Below are 19657 nucleotides of genomic sequence, written 5' to 3'. Positions count from 1 at the left end.
TACTTGGCTTTAAAAAATAAAAATTGTATTTTAAATTAATTTATCTGATTTATTTTCTATAAAAATGTCATTTGGCTTCCTTCCATTAGGTTTCTACATTTAGAAAAGACGAGGAAACGATTGTTATATTCCAAATAAATGTAAATTTATTAATAATAACACCTGTAAAATCATTATAATGATTTTTCCATACATTCTTCCTTTATTTTGTGTAAAATAAATAATAAAATGTATGATAATTTTTAAGTTTTGGAAAATGTTTTTTTGCTAATTCTAAATTTCATTTTAGAATTTCATAGAAATGTTTTACAATTAATTAAAAGATTTAAGGATAATATTTCGAAAATTTTTATCTAAAAACATGTCTTTTCATTTGAAATACTTAATGGCTCATCGCGATTTTATTTTCATAATTTCTACTTTTTCGAAGGTACCAATATTATCAACCATCTTCCTTCTATTTATGATAATTAACCTCAAAACTGTGAGAACAGATTTCTTATTTAGGGATTTAAATAGATATATTATATTATTTATATCGAATATCATAAATAATTTAATCAAGTGTAACGAATTATTTTTATGTGAATTCTTTTTCAAATTTCGACATTAGTGTTTTCTGAAAATTTATAACTTTAATCCATATTTAGTACTTGTTGCCAATATGTTACCTTAACTGGAATTCTGTATTTTCTGCATGAGAGAACTCCATGCTGTTTGCGCATTTGAAACTGTATAAGTGATATTTTAGTACGCATTATTCGACAGAATCATGTTTATTGTAATTAATATATTATTTTAAAAAATTCTTCAATATAAATTTACAAGAGTAGATGTTGCTGGATGTAATAATACGAATTTCAAAAAAAAAAAAAAAAAAAAATGTTAAAAGCTATGCAGTTTTTTTATAGTATGACTTTTTGATCTCTTATTTTAAAATTGTTGACGGTGTTATTTGTTATTTTGAAAATAAAATTAAAAAACTTGCAAAAAAACTTTAAAATGTTTTAGATATTCAGATTTTAATCCAACTATAGTTTCTTTATTTAAATAAATGTTATGAAATGATGTTTTGCTTTTTCTACTGTTCTGAAACGAAATAGCAACTGATTCTTCAGAAATGTGCTTGTTAAAATATACAGTAGAGCAAACTGCATTTAATTTTTTTAATTGCATTGATATGTTTTTTGAATTTCCATACATAATTTTATTATATGTTAAAAATAAACAAATTGATAATGAATAATATAAACTAACATGAAAGTCAACGTTTAATAACAGCAATGATAAAGGAAATGAATTATGATATGTAATATAATTAAATAAAATATATATACACCTTTAATTGTATAAATAGATTTGAAATCCTGTACAGAGCCATTTTTAGTAAATAAACTTTTTAAGGTATATAAAATTTATGTATATTAAAGTATGTTAAGTATATTTGTATAAAATTACAAATTAAGTATATTTATATAAAATTAAGCATATTATTATTCAGGTGTTATTATTAGAAATTTTTAAATATCTTAGAATGTGTTCAATGTATGTCAACTATTCAAAATACGTAATTATGCTTTATTAGTCAAGAATTTTGTTTTGAAGTTATTAACTTTATGCATTTTTCAAAAATACACTACAAAGTTCATTTGCATAATGTCTAAAGTATTACAATGAACTCATAGTTTAACCATCTTAAATTAAAAAGAAAAAAATAATTGAACTTGGAACATCCTAAGTAGGACAAAACTTGTTCCCAACAGAGCTGCTTTTTTTTTTTTTTTTTTTTCTGACATGACCTTTACTAGCGACGGCAGCGTACATCAATAAATGCTAACACAAGAAGAATCCAAGTTCAAGAATTCTGGGTCTTAGAAACACCTAACGAGTTGAATTTGAACCCTTGCTCTGTTGCAGTGTCCTACTTTGGTGTAAATGACCTACTATGGTTTGTTATCAGAAAAGCTCGTGCAGCTGGTAAATATTTATCTACCGCTGTTCTTCGTAATATAGGAACAGTCACGTTGGCTCAAAAATGGGGGCATATTTACATTTTTTTTATTATTATTATCGTTTGCTAATTCCTCTTATCTGTGAAGATGGAATGCAGCAAGTTGTCGTTAGGTGTATTTGGATTGTTATAAAGATGTTCGGTTGTCCTAGAAATTTGAATCACAACGATATTGCTGTAAATATATTTCGAAGTAATTGGAATTTCTAATTTAAAAATAGATATTCATTATATGCATTTAATATAGTAGAATGTGAAGAGCATTAATTAAGAGAATAAGTTGAAGCATTCTTGGGGTTTTAAATAAATATAATAAGATGACATGAAATAAAAATAAAGCAAATGAATATAAAATAAAATAATTAATAAGAACTATAAACAATATGAAGTTATAAGTAATTTAACTGAATATATTAATAATGGTAAATTTAAATAATGAGTATCATAAATTGAAAATATTAATAAATAATATTTTAATAAGTTTATTTTTATTTTACACCAAAAAAATTAATGGGCTTTAAAATAAATAGCTTGTTCTTTCAGAACAAAACTACAGTTATTACAATGATGCAATTTAAATTATTTTATTATGAATAAAATAAATTCTTGAGGGTATTTAAAGTACGAAATAAAATTATTAATGTTAAATGTATTTTAATAATGTGTTTTTAACTTTATCGTCATAACTATTTTTTTTAAAAAATAATATGCATCAAAACTGGAATTTTCAACATTTAGTAGCAGAATCGTTTGTAAAATAATTTTATTTATATTTGTTAAAATCAGTATGTGGGAAAAAAATAAAATTATCATCTGGTGTCATTATAAATCTCTATGTTCGCTCAGCTAAATGTCACCTTCCTTTCATAAAGTAAGAAAAGTAATAATTTAATCAGTCTTTAAAATTTTTGTCACATTAAATTTCAAATATAGGTGTATATTAAATATATTTTGTATTAAAGGGCATTTCATTTAAAAAATATATTTTATAAACTTCATGACTGAATAAAATAAGAAAAACAATACAGATATTTGATAAAATATGTTTTGAAAAATGTAATTTTGATTCTTTCAATGTTCTTGTAGTTTAATAAACGGAATGTTTAACATCATTAAAATGTATTTAAAGTATAGATGAATGTCTTGCACTTACTTCATAGAAAGAACGTTTATTAATATAAGAGCATTTTTTAGCTTACAAAAATGTATTATTGTTTCGTAGTTCAATGTTTTAACGAAGTCGACTCATTTCACTGTATTTAAAATGATTTTTATGAATTTAATGTAATCATTTATTAATCTGATTTCCACAAAGAATTTTGGAATATTTCCTTTGATCCGATATAAAATTAAATTTTTGTCAGTTGAAGTTTCTTTGTTCTCTCTCTATGGAGTGTTCAAACTGCTCAAATGAATTATCGTTCTTTTCTTTCAAGAACACGCCCGCATTCCTGTAGCAGGGGCGTTTCCCACTTTTGTTGTGCATCCTTTTCCTCATGGCAATTAATATTCTGATACTTCAACATTGTTTCTTGCAACTTCGCTATTGATTTTTGGATCATAATTCTTATCTTCACTGCAAATCTTGCAATGACGATAATTTTTGAAATTCATTTTACCAGATTTTCCTGAAATTGAATCATGGGATTATCTAAAAAAAATATGTGATTTGAAAATAAAATGTTTTTACAATTGCATTGTCTACTGTTAGCAAAAATTAAATTTTTAAGATGTAATATTAATTTATACTATCTTTTACTACTATTTACTAATTTCTGCATTAGGATTTTTAATGCATGGGGCTAATCTCAAAAATCTTTTTAAGAAATTTTGCTTTTATAATTAATATATCAATGCAATTCTAACTTGTGACAATTCATGAAAAAGAAAACGAAGCAAAGTGTACCATCTCACATTTCTTGGTTAAATCGTCATACTGTTACTTTGTTAAATTGTATTGAAGTTTGTATGTGAAAAGCGTCGACATAAAATGATACCAAATATATTTTTATAAACTTTAAATGCCATTATAAAGTCGCGATCTTTATAATATATAGTCATAATATTTTAAAGACATCCAAATATAAAATCAGTGCTTCACTACTTATTGGATTTCTATTAAATAAAATTTTTGTTTTGGAGTTTTAAAATCGTTTGGCATTTGAATTAAAACCGATTCATTTTTTTAAAAAATAACTAAATTTGACCTATAGAGATTAAACTCTTAGTTATTAAATTTCTCTTGTAAGTAAAAATTTCTTTGGTATTTCAAATCGTTTGGCATTTGAATTAATGCTCGCTCGGATTTATAAAAAGAAATTACAAAATCCAAATTTAAAGACCTAAAACGATGAAATATACATGACTAATCTTAAAGGTGGTTACCTTGATATACCCACATCTAGTAATTCCTTATGTTTTTGATTTGTGTGTGATTATTAGTTACCACTTATTTAAACAAAGACATTTTTTCTTTTTTTTTTTTTCTAAAATTACAGAGCATTCGCAGGTACAAAAAAATATTCATGTGTCTGAAGGTCAATACGAATGAAATGTTGGGTTCCTTGCGCAATGGGGGTGGAATTATTTTGAAAAGAATATTTTCTCCTTTTCTTTTTAATGCGCACGGGTAGATCAAAGCATCTCCCACGATGGTATGTAGAAAAGGTTTACCTTGAATCTAGAACGGGTAGAGACGCAAGAGAATTCTATTAACGTTATTGATAACGGAGTTTGTGGATGTCAGGAAAGTTCAAGGTGAAGAAGAGAGACCACATGGTTATTCGATGTTCCACAGGTTGTTGTAGGAAGTGATCTATCTGATGGTGTTCAGGGTGAAACGCGGAATGAATTTTGAATATGCACGGACGGCATATTTCTTTCTTTCTTTCTTTTTTATTTTTTGTAATTTTTAAAGAAATTACAATGTAAGTGAGGATAGTTTGCAAGTTTGTCAACAGAATTCATCTTATGATAGTCTTCGATATTTTTCGTTAAAAATTTATCATTTTTGTCTGAAATTTTAAGAAAGCTTCATCAATTTTTTTTAAAAAACAAATAATATGGATGTATATAAAATGATATCTTTTAATCTAATTTAAATCCTAATTAATGTCTTAATTTAGCCCATATTAACTTCAGTCTAAAATGTTTTCTTATTTCCTGATCCAATTCCCACTTTTTATTTAATTAATTCTACACGTGCTCTATAAAACTTCTGGTCTCAGAATTTTCTTATGCTCTGAGTGAAGGGATAAAAATCCTTAAAGTTACAATATTCTTTTAAAGATACCTAAGATTTCCTTTCCTAAATCGACACGTGTCAAAAAAAAAAATTCCCTATCATAGTAAATCACAGAAGGGAAAAATTTCTCTCTCTTTTGCACTTGCAGTTTTTTTAGTTTACTTTAGTTTTAGTTATATTAACGTCCCGTTTTAAGCAACAATAGGGCTATTTTGGGGCGGAACTCGTAATCTTTAACCGCGATCAGATAACGAGGACGAAACCTAGGCTGGCACTCCCCTATCCACATCACACAAGCGGGAGGACGTTTGTCCTTGACGGATTTAACGTGCAACAGACCCCCTTACACGACGGTTCTTTGGTGGAATCGGGTCTCGAACCTTCAACCCTCCGGCTCACGAGCTGAGACCTTACACCAGGCCACCGCGGCCCCTTTTGCACTTGTATCACGATGTAAACGGAGGTCAGTTTTATCATCTTTTCTTTTACATAAAATGCCTTCTGTAGCGAAATAGGTATATAAAAGCTCATACTTTACATTTACGAATTCTTTTATTTCGATTTTCATTCTGATATGTTCGCACGGCTAGTCCGCTGCTGCTTTTGGTTATCCCTTGTTATTCAGTTCTTGTCTATTCATCTCACAAAAATAAGAATACGATGCAAATTTTTTCAGATACAGGTATTAACATCAAGTGAAGAAATTGTTAAACATGATTATCATGATTTAACTTTACGAACATTTTACGATACATATTATATGAAATATATGCAATTTTTACAAATAGAAGCTTTTTTTTAACAAATAAAAACATTTTAGCATCAACTTTTCATTTCCGGCTTTTTTTTTTTTTTTTTTTTTTTGCGATAACTTTTGGAACTTTTTGTTAAAAATAACACTGAGGAATAATACTTAAAAATTCAAGAATACGATCATTGCTTTCAAAAAAAGAAATCAATATTACTTTGGATTTTTTACGAAACAAAAATCAATTTATAATTAGGTTAAACTCTTTCTAATTATTGATATTTTTATTTCCTTCTCAAAACTGATTGAAAATTTTGAAGGTGTATGAAAAATCTATATATAACTAAAGTACTTCAAATCTTCTAGAAAGATAAGAGCATTCATATTCACAAATTAATTGTAATTAAATGGTATATTTCTTTAGAGACAAAAACAATTGTTTGTTAAAATGCAATTTTATTTTTATAACAGACTCATTCATTTTATTTGCAATAAGTATATAGTCCCCCTTTCTCTTCACTTCCCATCTGATTGGTGGGGAAGAAGTGTAACATACACTACTGATCAAACAGTAGGTAGCTGTCTCACTGTGTGTTTTTTACTGGTTACACACACACACACACACATAAAGTCTGTGTCCTCTTCCACACTTTCTATTACTTCTTATTTGGGTGTTTCTTCCGCCAGCATTTTGAGAAATGTCTCCATAAGTACTTAGATGCAATTCTTTCTGATAGAAATTGAAAGCGACACAGCATTTGTTCCTCACATCTCTTTTAGCGTTTCCGAGAGAAATATCGTCTGCTTTTGAAATGCTGATGTGACTTGTGTCGAAACCACCGTCGCTCTGGTTATCTGTTTTGGTGAAAATAAAAGTATTTTTCTCGAATGCCTTTTCGCAAATAGAGCTATTATGATATTTCTTTTTTTTAAAAGCAAAGTATTTTTATAGTCATTAGTTTAATTAAAATGCAAAACTCCCAGTGATTTCTTCTTTTTTTTTTTTGGAAGATAATAGATTATTTGTATTCTAAAACGTTTGAATAACTTTCAATTATAAAATATATTTTTTAATTTAAAAAGAATAAATAGTTTCCATTTAAGTTAATTTTGTATGTGGCAATCAGTAATAAAGTAGTTTTATTTTTATTATGCTTTATAATATATTCTTCTGGTCATATCTATGTTTTATCCATCTTATAATATTAGGTGCATTCACTCCAAACAAATCTCTAATTTTTACTTCTTTATGATTAAAAGTATAACAAAACTAGCCAAATATTTTATAATTAATAGTGAGATAATTCCAATTTACTAATATCAGAGATTAAATTAATTTTTTGACAGGCAAAAATATTCTTAATATCATATGCCATCTATCTAAAACAGCATTGTATCACAAAATTTCATATTTATGCAAACTTTACATTATCAAAATTTTGCAGTCGTACACAAAACTTAATTTAATTATTAAGTGAATTACCAAGTTTAATATATTTGTGTGTTGTGTTGTGCACGTGCAACTAATTTCCTTCTATTATTAAAAAAAAAAAAAAACTACATTTGTTTCACTAAAATACATTTCGTAAATTGCAAGAGATTTCGTATTTACGCATAATGATGCAATTGAATCTTTCGTTTGTTACTGTTGTTTTTAAAATAATGTCAAATTAAAATTTTAGTTTAAGTTTTTATTTTAAATAAAGCTACAATTTCTGCGGTTATATAATTTTTAATAGCAATAATTTAATTTCATAAAGTTGTACTTGTAAGTTGCATTTAAAAAATTATATGATGAAATGAAACATTTGAGATAAATTTTTCTGAATAGTTTTCTTTGAGATCCGAATTTTGAATAGACTATTTAATAAATTTTCTTTAAATTCTTTACTATTTTTCTCCTTTTTCCTATCAAAGTTGCGTTTAAAAAAAGTGTCTCTACGTTTTCATTTTATTAAAATTAAAAAAAAAAATTATATAAAAGTAATAACGCGAAAGTTTCGGATTTATGTACAGTTCAAAAGAGATAAAAATTCTTCTTTTTAAGCTGCCAACTTTCAAATTAATGAATAATTAGTTAGTTGTATCCGCTTGCACATTTACTCAGTTGTTCCAAATGGAGCAAAATCGTTTGCTCTTAACACGTGTTGCCTCACACCGTAACGAAAGTCTACTCACTTTTCAACAAAAGCACGAGGCTAGGTGACGTAACGTCCAGAACTCGCGAATTTGCAGGAGCAGCTACTTAAATAAGAGTATTCACTCTCTCTTTGTTCACGAGTAGCAGGTGAAATATTAAAAATTCGCATCGAGGTTCTTTTTGGCAGACATGAATATACTGAGGCGAAGGGATTCACCCTCCATTTGCTTTTTTCAACTTGCTTAGTGTGAAAAATCTTTTTATAGAATCTCTCTGCTCGAAATAACCTTAATTTCTTTCCCCTAGCGAAAAGTTCTCAGTTGTATGTTTGCATGTCGGATATTTAGAAGTGGGTTCGATATTATGGCATATGTAGCTATTTTTTTTCTTTTCCCTTTAACAGAAAAAAAAATCTAGTTGAATTAATTTTCTATGCATACAGAGATTTTTTAAAAAAATGCCATTCATTTCTGCGATATGTGACTACGATCACGGTAAATTTTTTGAAAAACGTTCGAAAATGGTTATATTTTTGTATGTTTACATTAAAAAAGTTGAAACAAAAACATGTATAAAATTAAAATATGCAAGTTAAATGGCAAAAGTTTTTTGTTTTAAGAATTGCATAAAAAAGAGCATTTTCTTTTGGCTAAAAAGCGATATAAATCAAAATCCTTCTACTTTAAGGGTTTATCAAATGATTTGCTTGAATTTTTCTGATGTCTTAAGAAATATATTATCTAGTTCCTGAATTAAAAAATAAACTGTATTTCTATCCATTCTTTAAATATTGGCGTTCAACTGATAAATAACACAAAATTTTCAAATTTTCTCACATTATAATGTACCAAAACAACTATAAAATTTTTTTAATGAATAAGTTACTTATTCTCTAGTGCGGGAACTACAGAACATATCGAGAAATTATTTAAACAGGTTTTTCTTAATAAAATTTATCAAAAAGTAGAATTTGAGAAAATAGCATCTAAATATGTAAAATAGCATTAAAACGTATGCAGATGCAAATATAAATATCAGTATAACTTCTCAAAAAAATAGACTCAGAAAAACAAAATTCTAAGAATTTTTTAAAGAAATCTGTTCAGACATTAATAATATTAAATAAAAAAACATTTCATAATTCCTCAAAAAATCAAAATTTCCACGTAGTCACCTCAACATATTTTATTCTGAAGAAAAAAAAAGATATATGTGATATCGAAATCTAATTATAAAAACGTTTAATTTTAGACTTCATTGTATGTTACAGAGTACAATGCATATATAAATGAAAAAAATATCTAAAATTCTCTTAATATCCTTGGAATATTAAAAAGAAAATTCGAGAGCTCATTAAAAAAATAAAAATTTGAATTGGAAGTTTTTGTGAATTTTAAATTTATATGAAGCTTTGATTGAAACATGAATTATTGTGAATTTCAGTTAAAAAGATTTATATTCAGTTAAAATTTTGACTATATCGGTTTTTTTTTTTTTTCGTAATTTTTTACTTTTTTTATTATTAATGTGGGCTGATATTGTGTTCTGCTGCAAAACTTTAACATTTTGAATCTTTTAAATATAACTTAAGAATATTCATTTAATTTGATATCTTTCTGCGGAATGCATTCAGATTATTTAAAATTATAAATTTTATTTTCACGCTGAATCACTTTTTTTTTTCAATCTCTTCATGAATTTTTCCCAGGCTTAATTCTTTATCTTAAAATCCAGAGCTGTGAGGAAGATTTTAAATTTTTTATCCATTATTTATTATAAACATTTTATACTAAAAAAAAGAGCAAAATAAAATAATTTGGAAAAAAAATTCAAATATTTCCTTACCGTTTACGAAAATTGTTCATAGCATACATTATATTATTTTGGAAGTAACTGTGGATGCTGCTTTTAGAAATTTTTGAAATTTAGCAGAAAAGCCGTATAAATAATTGTTATATATGTTTGACAGCAGCCCAAACGAGATGCTCTTTTTTTATATTTCTTTTAAAGTTTTTAAATATGAGATAAATGTTTTTAAATTAAACTATCTCTTTTTAAGAGAAAATTGATGGGGGAAAAAAATAAATTTGCGAAATCTTTTACAAGGCCTCAATCCCTCCCCCTCTTTCATTGTAACTTGTTAGACACTTATTTAATTTTAAATTTATTTGATTGAAAATCCTCACAATGCAAATACAGACATAGTATCGCACATTTAGCGATCCAATTGAAGCTAGACTGCCACAATACTTATGCAGTAAAACGCAGTAAATTACGATGGGGCAATAAGACTTAGCTAAATCCATTCTTCAGAACTCTTGATCATCAATTACACCACCTGCAGTAATATCTGAATCTCTTGCACAAATACAGGTATCAATTAGCCGATTAACAAAGGAGGGAAAAAATCGATATTCATTCCCCTCAGGGGGGGTACAGGCACTATCTGAAATAATCCCTGGCGTCTACCTAACAATGCAGCCGATTACTACTTTATTACACAATATTACAATGCGAATGGTAGATTGTCCGGGGGCATTCATTGATGTGCCGGAACTAACTGCAACCGCAGAAAAGGCATTGTTGGGTTGCCCGGAGGGTGTAGGAAGAGGTGGATGAGGGGATTATGATGGCGATTTGGTAAGTGGGGCAACTGTTTGGATTACTTCCGCATATGTTTGTATGTGTGTTGTTGTATATTGAAGCCAGGCAGTGCTGTATCGGTCTCACCTGGTAAAATTGAATAAGGGACCCACCATAAATTGTAAAATGGCGCATATGTAGGTCGGATTGGATGAATCCACTTAACAGATTTTCATTGAACGGATCATGAAATTCGGTAATGTATTGGATTCTTTTTTCAAGATTGATTTTGAATGGCAATAGCTTAAGAACAACTGCGAATTTAGATAATTTTTTTGTTCTTGACAATGCACGTTATAAGGGCCCTTTTTAAATAAGATGGTCGATTTAATGTTACATTTCAGAAAATTTTTAACGTTTTAATGATTTATTATAGGTTAGTAATTTTTATTTTATTAACTTTGTAAATATGCATTTTTTTTTAAAAATCAGTTATGATTTCTAACTTCCCGGCATTCACTTTCATGCTCTATATTATTGATCCAGAAGTTCGGCTTTGTAAATAAATGCTGACACATTAGACTTCATAAAAAAATTAATATTATCTTTGTATTTTATCATTTAATAGAATTTGCAAACGTATGCATTTGGGAATTGTGAAAATAAAGCTTTCAATCGATTTGTTTGTGGCCTCTTGTCTTAGCAGCTTTTGGTGACAGCCTACATGGAAAACCTCCTCCGTTTAAGAAAAACGTCATATCTGAAACTTAAGAATATTTTATTAAATGAATTATTTTTATATAAAAAATTTATATTGAAATAATTGATGTGATATATCATATAATTATATTTATTGATGTTTTAAATTATGTTTTTATCTTTTTATTGTAAATTAGTTAATCGGGAATAGAGAGATATCTGTTATTTTTCCTGAAAGGTAGATGATTTTAATATCTGTCATCTAAATTTTTTAGATATTCAAAGGATTTGTTGCCAAGATTAAATTAAATTATTATTATAATTCCTTTATTATTTTTTTTTCATATTGAACGCTTTAAAACTTATGCTAATCCGTTTAAAAAATATTTTTAACGGCATAAATTGGGCAATGGTCCAGGTCACAGTCACGTGATAACAGTAACTGCCAGTGTTTAACATTTAACTGGCTGTTGACTTTCACTGTGACATATAACGTTTTTCTTTTTTCAGATGCATAAAATATTCGTAAACTATCTTTTCGTCATTGGATTGCATTGATTAGAAAATGGAATCACTTGAAACACTAAAAGTTTAATAGATTCAATTCATGCTGAAGTTAAGTTTTTCAAATAAATTTTACCAATTTAATTTTGAAATCCATTTTATAAGAGGAACAAAAATACGTGTTCCGCCAGCATGTTCAGGATCACGTGCATGTAGATAATGGCATATAAGTTAGATTTTTTTATTAACAATGATGTCTTATGAATAGATTATCACTATTAATAATAAATTAGAATGTGTGTGCTTGTGTATGTGTCTGTTAATGCTCTAGATAATAGGCTATTTCATCTAGAAGCATCAAATTTGATACAAATGCATAGCGAAAATGTGTACTTGGAGCTATTTTTTTTTTTAATTTAATTGAAAAGCAAATGATATTTAGGAATTTTTTCCTAATAATTTCTGAAACTATTATTTCACAAAAATTATTTTTACACCATTTTGAAACTATTCCTTTAATGAACCTAATTTGATTGTCTTATAATTTTGTTAATGTTCTAGAGAATAGAATTGCTCTAGAATTTGATGCAATGTTCTAGAAATGTTCTAGAATTTGATGCAATCGTATGGTAAAAATGTGCACTTGGAGAGATTTTTAAAAAAATTTAATTGAAAAGCAAATGATATTTAAGAATTTTTCCACGATAATTTCTGGAAATATTATTGCACAAAAATTATATGATATTAAAACTGTCCCTTTAATGAACTAATTTCATTGTCGTACAATCCCCCCCCCCAAATTTTGGCAATTTTTAAATATTTTTTATCCATGATTTGCAACAATGTTTACATTGCTTTTATATAATTCGAACGGTTTTCATTGTTTTATCAAATATTTAATCGTTTCACTTGCTTTCATTGTTAAAATCCAAGGGATTTCATTGTTAAAATCCAATTCTCTGGTGATGTTGTAACAAATGTTTGTTTTCTGATAAGTGATTGTTGTTTTGTGATGTCGAAAAAATAAAATAAAAATGATCCTGGAATTGCTGAAAAGGCGAGTGTACGAACTTTTAAGAATAGCAGGTGAACTCTGTAAGCGCGAATTATGTAGCATCAGATGGAATTCGCGAATGGGAGAAGGTGGAATAAAAAAAAAAAAAAAAAAAAAAACTTTACAACTCCATTTGGGAGAGATATAAGGAAGCTAAAAATAGTTCCGTTGCCTTATTCCGTACTTTTTTACTTGCATCCCTCTTTGTAAAATTGTGTTACTAGGCTATCTAAATTGCGTTTGGCACAAAGACATACATTCCTAAACATTGCCAAGGTAGTCACATTACGCAACAAAAAAATGAATTGCGTAATTAAGGCTGAAATATAATTTCTTCTGTGAAAAGGCTATTATTTTCATATTCACGTGTTTAACCTCTGGTTAACCGAATTGAGGGTGATTTCTATCTTAACCAAGTACACACTGGCCATGGTGTTTTTTTCTGCACATCAAAGTTGTGTTTTTGACCAAAGTTCGACTTGTCAGTGTGACACTAAATGAGGATCTAAAAATCACGTGATCAAAGTCTAGGCACTATGTCAAGAACATAGACTCAGATGGCCAAGAAATTAGATGTCTCTTGAAGTCGAAGAACTGGTAAAAATTCCAGTTATTAAGTTTTCTATTAGGAACATTTGTATTTAAATCTCTTCTAACGTAAAAAGTTAACACTCCTTTACTGTATTTAATGAATTTTTAATGTTTCACAACTTAATACTTAATGTAAAATGTAATTTTTTTTCTATTCTTTTTCAGTACCAATATGTGTTTTCTCTAGAAGGTTCTTTATTGTTTGTAAGGGTCCAGTGTCATCAAGTGTAGTTTATTCCTCCGTGTTAGGTGGGTTTGCTCTTCAGCAGCCCCATCAAGTTTCCCACATGGTCTTTGGCTAGGTCGGGGTATCGCACAGTAGTATATTCACGTGTTTACTTTTTAATATTTTTAATTCTATAATACGTTGTCTAATTATTATATGAAATTTTCTTGTTTAATTTTCCAGTTATCATTTTTTTTTTGGGGGGGGGACAAAAAATGTTTAAAACGTTTATTGAAAAAGGCGGAATTTTCCAAGAATTCTCAGAATTTTGAAATTTTTATTAAAAATCTATTTTTTTATAAAATTGAATTCATTACAGTAAATTTATTTGTATTATCTTGTGGAAGCAAATCTAATAATGATAATCCATTTATTATTGCATATGACAGACGAAACGATGGAAATGTGCGGTGTGAACATTCAACTTAAATTGGTTTAATAATCATTTATTCTGCAATTTAGCTGAACTACTAGTGCGCCATCTTCCGGAGATACTTTATATGAAAGCCTAAAGCCTAAAATCCCCGTTTTCTGTGATAATCTAAGATTCAATGGGGTGAAAAAATACCTTACGATCTAATCAACAGAATTTTTTTTTTCTGCCAAAAAAAAGCACGCATTTTGCCGTTTCTTTTTCTGTTAAAAAAATCTCTGTGGTAAACAAACATGAATTTCAGAAATGAAGTTAGGGGGGAGAGAAAAAGAATTCAAATTATACACCACACAGCGGAAAGCAAAAAGACTAATAGAGAAAAAAGTTGAAGGTAAAACGGAGGGATTTCTCAACTGCAAGGCCAGACTTGAAATTCAAAATCAGCTTGGAAATCGTCTGCTAGGAAAAGGAGGGAGGAGGTTCTCCACCAAACGATAAGAACAAGAAAAGAAAAACAGCAAGAAAAAGGGTTTAAAGACGTGAATTGCTAAACCGGTTCGTGTAGCGGTAAATGAAAAACCAGATCTTGCACGATCTTGAGGTTAGCACGCTTTTGATAAATGTCATGATGAGCGTTCTTTTACAAAAGAAGATTTCAAATAACACCTTTGTCAACATTCGCTTAAAAATTGCGATTTAACACAGCAAAACAAGTCGAATAAGTCTTTTTTTAATTTAAAATATATGAAAATAATATAATTTCTCTTATACCTGAGGTATTCCAGAAAACTTGAGGAATCGTCAGACGATACCACTTCAAGGATATCGTCAGACGATATTTGCATTTCAAATTAGTTTATATTCTTGCTTCAAGCTTTTTTTTGTGTGTGCGTGTATGTGTGGTTCCTCTAAGATTAGAAATTATACAGTAATAAAACTTATGTTTCTTTATTTCACGACTTTACTGCTTCTTATATTTTAATTCGAAATTGCTGGCTAACTTGTTCTTTTCATGAAATTTTAATAAATGTTATGGAACTCCGGTGTAGAGTTTTCTTGAATAAAGCCTTCTGATTTTAGAAATAAAATTTGTTTTATTTTCTTTTCTTTTTCCTTAATTTTTTTTAAATGAATTTTAGTTTTTATGATGATAGTAAAAACTTTTACTTAACTTGATATTCAAGGCTAAGAAAAATGTACAGTTTTGCAAAATAGTATGGCCGTTTATTAAATTTAAATATCTTTGTCTCTAAAACGAATATATATACACACATACAATTAATTGAGTAATGTATATACCCGGTTACAATAGATTTTGACAGGTGAGGTGTATTTAAAATAAATTTGACATGCTTGGTTGAAAAATTGCTATAAGTTGAAATTATGCAAAAATAAAAAAAAAATGTATCATAATATGAAAAGTATTAAAATACATCTTCTGTATCGAAGAACCTCTTCGTCCAAGATCCTTTTGAGTAGAAATTATTAAATGAGTCCCATTGCTTTGAATATTCTTTTAATCTATCGAAAATGCTAATTATAATGATGCGAGAAAATTATCTTAACTGAATTTCTTTTTAAATAACATCTAAGTTGTCGAGCAAAAATCATATCTCCTTTTTTACGTAGAAATCCTTCGCATTATTTATGTAAGTAAATAACTAACAATTCGCTTTATATCCTTGTTATAGATCACGTTCACTGTGACTTAAATACATAGTGCTGCAATTTGATTTATGAAATTACATTTTGCAAATTAAAGTGTTAATGGATTGCGCATGAGTTACATTGCACTACGGTTTTTTTTTTACCCTTCATTTAATACAATTATTTCTAAGCCCGATTTACTTATTAATACACTATTTATAATATATGAACATTAGCTTTATTTAAATAAGATAAAATACCGTATATTTTAATATAATGCATGCGTTTTACAGATTATCAGCTTTTTATTAACCTAAAAAGGAAAAAAAAATTATGTAATGAATGGCAATTTTATATAACTAAAGTTAACATGCACCACCTACAAAAAATTGTTGATTTCCTTGTGTGATAGATTTCATCTTCTTTTGCAAAAAGCGCAATGAAAAAAAAATGTTAAATTGACACTATTCTCCTTCCTTTCTTTATTGTTTACTTCCTTTTTTTCTTTATTTCTTCTCGCTTTAGAATCGGCTAGTCAGATCTTTTAATCGTCTGCACTTCAGAGAAAATTCGAGCATCTGTTCCGTTATATCCAGGAAGTTGCGAACGCAGCCGTGAGACTGACTATGGCCTTGCTAGGCCTGGTCACGTTCTACAACTGAATTTACTACGATAGGGAGGGCAGCTAAGACGAGGGCGAAGAATAAAATAAAAGATAAAGAACCTTGGCCTTTTCCACTGGAGAGCAAGTTGATGAGATTGATGGAGAAACGCGGGAAAATACGCTAATCTTGATCGTTGCCATTATATGTAAAAGAATTTCAATACAAATTGATCCGCTGCCAAATGATCTGAGGAATGCACTTTATCTTTTCGATACACGGTTTTTATTATTATTATTACTGAGCTATACTTTTAATTTCTGTGTTTAGCAGCAAGTATATGTGACTTCGCTCTTTGCCTTTATATGTGTGTGTTTTTTAAGTAAAAAAAGAGAAAAAATGATGCGGACTAATGACCTAAAGGATTGTTTTTTCTATTGTAAAGTGCTGAAATTTAAAAATAAGTTTTTATTATAGCTTTCCTTACTATTATTTTTTTTCAACTTTCACTATATTGCTCAGATGTATCAAAATTTTATTAAATAAGAAATTAAATGATAATAATAATTGAATACTCGTTGAAGATTGAACCACAGATTCATTTAAGCTACACGAGCGGTTCACATTGAAAATAGAAATGTAAATTCTTGAATTGAACTCTCAGTCTAAATTTTACTAATTTTATTTATAATAAATTCATACTTTCAAATTATGGATGAATGTATTTTCTTTTTTATATAGAATAGTTGTGCCCTTTTATTTCTACAATATGTATTTTATAAGCTATAATAAATTATTTTATTCTATTGTATTGCTAAAACTATGCCATTTTACAAATCTAAAGAATAATAGCCATTGTACCAATTACAATTCTACAATTTTTATTCTTTTGAATTCGCATTTCCGTTGTATTCTTTACTAGAGGATCCCCCCCCCCACTCACATACACACATTTCATGAATTTATCTGAAATTATCCAAACGAAAAAGTTTTATCCTTTTCTAATCCAAATTTATCAATACTTTTGGGAATATGTTTTTGCAGACGATTAAAATGCACGAAATTGGAATTCGAAAAATTCTAATAATAATTATGCGACTAGACGTTTTATTTAGGTACTTTGGGATTATTCCGTCAACCTGTCAATGCTGGCGAAAATGCGCGAAAGGATTGGCGATTTTAGAATATGCAAGAAGCTACTTTTTGGCGATAATATTGGGTGTGGCGTAAATGGTTGGCACATAATCCCAAAGTACGAAAATGGTCGACAGGATAATCCCAAACTACCTTTTTTTTTTTATTGCGTTGTAATTTTCCATTTATTGCTGCGGGAAACTCTAATAAAATCAAATTTAAACGAACAGTCAGTATACACATTTATAAAGTTGGAATCTCAAAGCTTAGGACTTGAAAAAAAACTTAATCTCAATTAAGTAAAAATGATATTAAAAATTGGAGCAATAAAAGAGGAAAAAATAAAAATTAATCTTTTATAAAACGTGATCGCTTGGCAAAATGAACACCAAAATGTGGTTGAAAATGTCTCGTGATCAAATTAATGATGCGTGAAAAGTAGGAAGCTGTAGTCATTTTTCCAACTGACCTGTTATGTTCGCTAGAAAGAACAAAAAGAATAAATAAAAAAAAATACCGGAAGTGTTGCGTACCTGCTTCATCGCACAGTTTGGAAAAATAAAGGAAGCGAAGCATTTGTACCAACGACATAATTTTAAAGACTAGATAAACGAGAAGAGATCTAATGTGTTAATATTTATGAGCTTTTCTTTAGTTTCCGTGTTGCTGATTTTCATTCCCCTATTTCTCTCTCTCTCTCTCTCTTTTTTTTTTTTTTTTTTTTTCCCTTCTGTGATAAATTATTGGCATTTGGTTTTGTGAATTTAACGTTATGAGTTTCTTTATTAAAAAGTTAAATAAATAAAGTTGTGAAATTTTCCTTGTTCTTCTGGTTTGTTTTTAAAGCCAAAATATAATTAAACATTTTTACCAGCAATCATTTTTGCAGTCAGTTTGATTTCAAGCATTGAATACTGAATACGAAAAGTTAATTAAGAATAAAGAAATATTTTCCCCTGTAAAATATTTATTGCAAAAAAATTATTTTCATGATATAAAATATTATACTTGCTTAATTAAATAAATTTGATAATAAAATGGAAAGAAGAATTATGAAATGTTGTGAAAAGTATTAGTAAATCAACGAATTCTATTGAAATTTTGGATAAATTGATAATTAGTTGAAGCTTTATTTATTACATACACATAGGAACTAAATTAATTGAAATACTTTTATATTGAATATTCAAGTATTAAATGTTATATTATAGGAAAATATATCGATTTTAAAACTGTGTTTTTGATATTCCAATTAATTAATATTTGGAAATCATTTGCTTACGAACCATTTGCATACATTACCAATCCAATCAATCAATATTTTGAAATATATTTTTATTTTTAAAGTTTGATAAAAAAAAAAAAAAAAAATCTCTCTGCGAATTGCTTACCAGTCTACGTATGAATTGACACAAATATTATATTTAATTTATCTTAAATTCAAAAAATAGCCGAAAGCAGTTTTTAATTAAAACAAATAGATTTGGATAAAAGGAAAAAAAATGGAAATTTAAAAAATAAAATGATTTTTTTTTTCTATTCTGTTTCATTTTTTAGTTATACGTAACCTCACTCTTCGCGAACTTTTTAGTGAGTAAGAAAAATTATTAGTTAAAAGTGACTTATTTCCCTATATTGGAATAAATTATTTAGTTATAAAAAAATATTTTTTTTTTTTACCAGAATTAAGAAATTTAATAAAATATCGAATTGCTTTGTTGAAACATTTTAGGAATACACATCAGATAGTCGAAAGATAAAAAAAAAAACACGCAGCTACCCTCGGCGGGACTCGAACCCGCAATCCCCGGTTTAGGAGACCGATGCCTTATCCATTAGGCCACGAGGGCTACAACTATGTTTATCTTAAATCTGCTATTAAATAAAAATTTTATTTTTCTTTAATACAAACTAAATGCCTAATTGGCATTTTGAAAGTTAATTCGGTCGTTTCACCTAACATCGAAATTTTAAATAAAACAATTTGTATACTACAAGGAATTACATTATCTTGGAAGCAACATATTAATTACTTTACAATTCAAGTAAGCTACAAAATCATATTATTTATTTATTATTGTTTATTTTGTACCGGAACTAA

The 19657-nt window shown here is 27.9% G+C and overlaps 1 protein-coding gene and 1 non-coding gene across 2 annotated transcripts in view; one reads left to right on the top strand and one right to left on the bottom strand.

Annotated features, from left to right (window-relative positions):
• The window catches only part of LOC129956861 (probable nuclear hormone receptor HR3), an 88386-nt gene that overhangs the window by 47609 nt on the left and 21120 nt on the right, over nt 1–19657 (top strand). The window lies entirely within an intron of this gene.
• Nucleotides 19334–19406, bottom strand: Trnar-ccu (transfer RNA arginine (anticodon CCU)). The gene has a single exon. It is a non-coding gene; the product is annotated as a tRNA-Arg (tRNA).

Source organism: Argiope bruennichi, chromosome 11 (assembly GCF_947563725.1).
Source record: "Argiope bruennichi chromosome 11, qqArgBrue1.1, whole genome shotgun sequence".
NCBI lineage: Eukaryota > Metazoa > Arthropoda > Arachnida > Araneae > Araneidae > Argiope > Argiope bruennichi.
This window is presented reverse-complemented; position numbering and strand designations above follow the sequence as displayed.